The following is a 6,866-nucleotide window of genomic DNA, read 5'->3' on the forward strand; positions in this document are numbered from 1 at the left end:
ATTTTTATAAGAATATTTTTTTATCTTTTTTACATATAATAAATCAATAAAAATTTGACCATAATGATATTTGAACCCAAAACATCATACATAGAGATGTTCATGGGTAGGGTCGAGCTGGGTTGGTCCAAACCTAGACAAGGGGGTTTTTAGATATTATCTTTGCTCAAACCTGATCTGATCCGAAATATAGACTCAAAATTTTGCCCAAGCCTGACAAATTAAAAGTTAATTTTTTCAAATTGTAATGTAATTACAAATATTTATTTTAATAATTCATAAATAAATATAGAAAAATGATTATTTAAAGATACTGCCATTCCAGTTTTAAGAAAAAAAAATCAATCCATAAAAGTTCAACTAAAATTCCATATGATTTTGACATTTCCAAATTAGAAAAACAATGCATAAATTTTGAATAGCAGTAAACTTGCAATGAATGAGATGAATAGCAGTAAAGAGTAGGGTGAAATTTGAAGCTCCTTTTGTTGCCAGTGGAACTGTTGCTAGAGTAAGTTCAATCTACGATTTTCTTTTTAGCAAAACATTATTCCATGTTAAGGTAATTTATCTTGTTGAGTTAGGAGTTGATATACTATTATCGGAACGTAACGAAAAATTAAGTGTTCTAAAAATAAGTATTGAAAAATTAAATGTTGAATTTAATTTGTAAAATTTGTTTGGTGTATTACTTAAAATTAAAAACCGATTATAATTAAATTGTTTGATAAAGGATAATATAATCTTAAATGATACAGAATAAAGAAAACAATTGAATTTATTCTCTATTAAGTTATAAGTAGGTCCATATCTACTTATCATTCTCCGCACTTTTTTTTATGAAAAAATATTCTATCTAGTTAATTTAATTGTGAGTTATGAAACGGAAAATATTAATTTTCAATTCATTGACCTTTTTCAACGCTTTCTCAACAGAGAGTTGAATTTTTTTTTTTTTAAGGATGGGTTTGGATTTGAATTTTGAATTAAATAATATTTGGATTTAAGTTAGTTTTATATAGTTTGTTTAGGAGAAAAAATCGCTATATTAAAATAGAGAAGGAAAACAAGAAGATCAGCACATGAGTGAGACAACTAAAGACCCAAGCTAACAGGTTTACCTTGTACATTTAGACTTATGCGTCTCATTCTCATAAATACTTACAAATAATATTACTATTAAGAATAGGAAGAAGAACATTAAGGCAAATAGCGAAGTCATGAAAAGAAGCATAAGATAAACCCAACTTATGATAAAGACAAGAGAAATCGAAAAAGAACGAACGGAGTTAGATATAATACTGAAGAAGGATATGAAATTCAAATACATCAACTTTTGATTGAGTCAAAGCATTATTAACTCAATCACAACATTATTAAATATATTAGCGCGAAGCCAAGATAATGCTTCTCGAATAGCAAAAACATCAATAATGCGGGGTCCCAACAACCAAACTTTCAATAACAGCACTAGTTTGATCCCGAACAATTGCCGCAAATTAAGCTGGAATAATGCTCATCTTGAAATAAAGCTCCATCATCTTTGCATTTTAAGATACCAACAGCAGGTCGCTTCCACCCATGAGCCGTGGAGGTAGTCGATCGGATGCGCTAATGGTATAGTTATACCAAAACAGACTGAGCCTCCAACCTTTGACAATGAAAATTGTCAGCAAAATCAACAACACACTACGAGGAAAACACCTCACCCTTCCCAAAACACAGGACGATGGAACCAAATGGTCCACAAAATAGTAAGAGCCCGGTAACTATATTAACATCAACTGACTCAAGCAAAGTGCGAATAAAATGGAGAACATCAAGATGCGGATATCGAAGTTCGGAATATTGCCAGACCACCCGAGTGAACGCACAAGAAATAAAAACATGATCAAGCATTTCCACCTCTCCACATCGGATACAAATCGAAGGCACATTTAAACCTTTATCAACCAACCTTACCTTGGTAGGAATAAAGTTTCTGAGACACCTCCAAGTAAAATCCTTGACCTTCGGTGGGAAATGGCCATCCCAAATCTTCAATCAAGGACCATCACCTTCATTCGAAACAGAATTGGAATACAAATCAGGCTAACTTGTATTCTGATTTCACCAAATATAATCCTTACTAGACCAATGCCAAATAATTTTATCCGGACCTTTCTGCACAATTATCGGGATCATATAAATGTGTCTACCATCAAATTATCACAGACATCCCCAGTCTTACTAAGTAATCGTGCACCTTCAAATCTTCCATATCCGGCAAAGGAATAGAATCAATATATGTATTCGAGTTGAGCCAGGCTCGATTTAAAATATCTACCTAAAACCCGACTTGAATAGAAAATGGGCCTATACATTTTCCTAAGCCTATTTTGGGGTTTTATCTATTTGTCCAAACTTTCCCATATTTTGGTCAAGTTTTTGAATTCGAACGGATAACCCAACTCTTAGACAGCTCTAAATTCATGCATAATAAACAATTAACTTCACAATTATAATCAAAACATCAACTGATTTTCCTGTGAATTTTTAATAAATATATTTATTAAATAATTTTCTTTTTCATTTACATTATGAGTAGAAAGTGTATCATAAATCTCGCAGTTATTAAATATCTCACTTTAATACATAATTCTGAAATTGCGAGGATGCTAACAAAACATATATTCCTCTATAATTGATCGGCCAGCTGAATATATGCTTGAAAAGATAGTGACAATTAGCATATATATATATAATATATATATATATTCCAATTAGCCAGGTAAAAGGCAAAATCAAGCACATGATGATGATGGGAACATATATTTTATAAGTGGTCATATTTTGATTTAAAGTTCGTGACTATTTTGAAAAGTAACTTACTGAATATCATCAAGCAAGTTCTAATCTAATCGGCTTATCATATTTGAAAAAAAAACTTACTGTTTCGGGTTAGAACCAAATTTTATTTTAACAGATTATAAGTCTCAAATTTTAACATCAATAATTTTTTCTTATTCTTATGTTACAACATCATTTACGAAAACACTTTTTTTTTAAATATCATACAATGAAAAATAAAAATTTTAATAATTGATACAAATGTATATATTATTTATAAAATTCTTAATTGAATTGATAATATAAATGAAACGCATTTAAAATAAAAAGGAAAACTTACTTATTAGCGCTCATGCAGCCTTTTTTTTTCCAATTACCACTAAATTAAGTTCTCCATATTAATTTAAAAACTATTCATTTTAATTACACCCAACATTCTTAAACTATACACCTTCATTTTAAATTAGTCTTTAATCTTTAAATTATTTTAATTACATATTTAAATTATTAGGGTTATATCAATTATATCCTTTTGTTACTAAAATTATTAATTTAACATCATATATTATGTGACATGCTTTAAATTAAAAATTTTAAATAAATATTGTAAAAATAAATATTTTAAAAATCTTAGTTTTGAGATTTTTGAAGCTTTTACAGAAGTTTTAGTGTTCACTTTTTTTTTCCAGTTTTAATTTATTTTTATTTTCTTTTAGAAATTATGCGACAACATTTTATTTCTTTAAAATTTTTATTATAAATTTAGCTATAGAAGATTTTCATGTCATTTAACAATTTTAATAACAAAAAGGCCTGATTAATATAGCATTGATACTTTACGATATAATTAAAATATTTTAAAGTTTAAGGACCAATTTAAATCGAAGTCTTTGCAAAAGTATGGTGCAATTAACTCTTTTTTTTTTGGTGATAAGAAACAAAACTTAAATTATTATACTACACTAAAACAATCAAAAGCAGCATTAGCTTTGTCACTTCCAAGAAACACTAAAAGATCTTAAGGAGCAGATGCCAAAATGTTAACTCCCTTTATCTCCGCAGGCACCATATTGGCAATTCAATCTGCGACTAAATTGGCTTCCTTTGGAACATGTCTGATGTAACGCCCTAAATAATTTAAGTCTTTTTTTTGTGAAATTTGATATAAATGTGTATTTGTTTCAGTGGTTAAGTGTTCTGGGGGTGTGTATGAAGTCTTGGGTTCAAGTCCCATTTTTGAAAATTTTGTTCTTTTTTATTCAAGCTTTATCCTTGGTGGGTGGGCTTATATAAAATTGTTTGTAAAACCATATTAGAATGAGCCTACTGGTTTGAGTGGTAAGGATTTAGTGTGTCGTAGGTTCTGTGTTTGAATTCTTGTTATTTTAGTTTATTTTTTTATTTTTTCTCTCTTCCAAAAATTTGATCTCAGATTCTGCCTCTTCTTCATTTTTTCTGTCGTTTTCATCTTTTTGTTCCTCCTCTATTTCCTTGTTTCTTTTTCTTCCATTCCCTTCAATTTTTGTTCACTTTTCCTGTTCTTTTTACGGTTTCGGTAAGCTTTTCAATTCTTCTTCGTTGTAATAGCGGAACGTTGATTGTAGAGAATCTGATTTCTATGGATTGTTGTGTAGGAGAAGGCGGTGAAGCGGTAATTTTTGCTCCAACGGTTTAGTTTATTGCGTGCGATCAATTTTATAGTGGTAAGTTTATGAGTGTTGCTCGGTTTAGTTTTATGAAATCGTAAATTAGTTGTTAATAGGTCATTGAACTACTATCTTTAGGTTTTGGTGGGCTCAAGTGTGCTGTAGAGTCAAAACCGTACCAGATATGTACTCTTAACACGAAAAACTAAACTTCAGTGAAAACCAAAAATGTAGTCTATTGACGCCACATGGGTGTGTGGCCGGCCGTGTGGTTGGCCGTGTGCGAGACACGGTCGTGTATCTGATGAAGGGATGGCTGTGCGTAAGACACGGGCATGTTGGTGTAAGTGTGGCCATGTGGGCCACACGGGTTAGGCCAGACTGGGCATGTGGGCCACGTGAGCGTATGAGCCCACACGGGCATATATGTTTGAGCCAGGCCGTGTTGGCCCACACGGGCAGGCCATACGGGCATGTGGGCCAAGAATTCTAAAATTTTCCCTAGGGTTACACGGGTCATTTCGATCGATTATGGGTCTGTCGTAGGGTCGGTAAAAGCTAACCAAACCGTAATACATGAGATCTGATGTTCTAATAGCCTGATTTGAGTAGAACACTGATATGTATGCATGACTGTTTTGTTTGAGTATATATATGTTATCTGTATACAAGCATGTCAATTTTGTTAATTCTGTATTATGTATCTGTGTTTGGGTTGGGAATTGTATATATGGAGGAAGTGATCTGTACAGTGACCTTTCGCCTATGTGTTGCATCGACACTATATGGTGTGTAGGAATGGGTGGGTGTTTTTAACCCCCCACATGGTGTGATAGGATGGTCGAGAGCTGGTGTGTAGAGGATGGAGGTAGGATTCCGTATATCTGTTATGTTTATCTTATTCTGATATCTGTATTTGTTATGAACTTAGGTCTGAATTTGTATCTGACTGTATTTTGAATATTGTGTATGTTGCATGACTATTTTTACTGGGTTACACGTTGAGTTTTCATAAACTCACATCTATTTGTTTGTTATGTTCAGGTAATTCACAGACATAGGCGGGTCAGTGCGACGGAGGCTCAGTGGTGACCACTCAATGTGAATCTATTGTCATTATTATCATTTAATGGTTTTTACTGAAATTTTCGGCTTTCATGAGAGTTTTGTAATTATTGGACTCTCTGGACTTTTCGAACTGTTTGGTTTAAAATTTTGGTTTGATTGCGTTATGATTTCTAAAACTGTAACGACTCAACAAAACACCGATTTTAAGCAAAAACTGTTAAATTTTGAAAATACGAGAATGGTTTTGTTTTAAAAGATTTTTCAAACTTTTGGTGGTAAATGATTTGGTTAACCTTAAAGGATAACATGTAACGGTTTCAATAATAATTATATAAATGAATACGTTTTAAACTTGGATGCTTTATCGAAATATCATCAGTTTCAAAACCCTTCTTCATAACACTCCCGGACTTGGCCATAACGTCTAGGCCGGGTTTGAGGTGTTACACTTGATCTCTCAATAGTCTAAACTTTGTAGCTTCTGTTGGATCTGCCTAATCATTACTGAGCTTGAACTAGTTGTAATACTCCTTTACAATGCATGAACAACCTCAAGGCTATCAGTGCGAATCAATATTCTATTCAGACCTCGATCTTGGGGAAGAATCAACCCATCGAAGATACCTTACAGCTTAGCATCAAAACCTGAACACATCCACAGAGACTGGTTAAAGCCCAAAATCCAATTCCCTTGATGATTCCAAATCACTCCCCCTGCAAATGCATAACATGTACTCAAATTGATAGCTCAATTAGTATGCAAATAAATATGATTATCCGAAAGAGAGTTCCTTGAAGTAGTAGTGCATTTTCGATTCAGAATTTTATTATGTGTAATCTAAAATTGTTTCGCCCATGTGATAGAGACTTTAATAATATCAGCCGCTTCCCACGTTAGTCCTTGGAAAACATAAAGGAACCGAATAGCTCAGAAGATTGTAGATTAGAAATTAACCAATCTGAGATGTTGGAAGTGAAAAACCAATTATCCTGATTTGAAGGAATAACCTGTCTCAAGACTTCTTTTGCCACCGAACTATAACACCTCTAACTCGTCCCCATCACCGGATTAGGGTTACTAAGCATTACCATACAAAACAAGACGTTTAACTTTAAAACAAAAATAATCATGCAAGTTAATATGAACATCCAATGGCTCAATATAACCATAGAAAAATACACTATCGGGCATTAAACCGAGTCTTCGGAGCCTTGAAAATAACTTGGAAACAATTAGGGATCGATTTAAAACAAAAATAATTTTGGGAAAACAAGGGTCACATGGTCGTGTGACCAGTGTTACATAGCCCAGACTGGCTGGAC

The 6,866-nt window shown here is 32.7% G+C and overlaps 1 long non-coding RNA gene across 1 annotated transcript; it reads right to left on the reverse strand.

The window, feature by feature from the left end:
- Positions 1-1,218: 1,218 nt before the first annotated feature.
- Positions 1,219-2,383, reverse strand: LOC121216787 (uncharacterized). The gene is made up of 2 exons (XR_005913003.1): positions 1,963-2,383; positions 1,219-1,651 (listed from the first exon to the last, which is right to left on the reverse strand). It is a non-coding gene; the product is annotated as an uncharacterized lncRNA (long non-coding RNA).
- Between the last annotated feature and the right edge of the window lie 4,483 nt (positions 2,384-6,866).

The sequence above is a fragment of the Gossypium hirsutum genome, chromosome D05 (genome assembly GCF_007990345.1).
Source record: "Gossypium hirsutum isolate 1008001.06 chromosome D05, Gossypium_hirsutum_v2.1, whole genome shotgun sequence".
In the NCBI taxonomy this organism is placed as follows: Eukaryota; Viridiplantae; Streptophyta; class Magnoliopsida; order Malvales; family Malvaceae; genus Gossypium; species Gossypium hirsutum.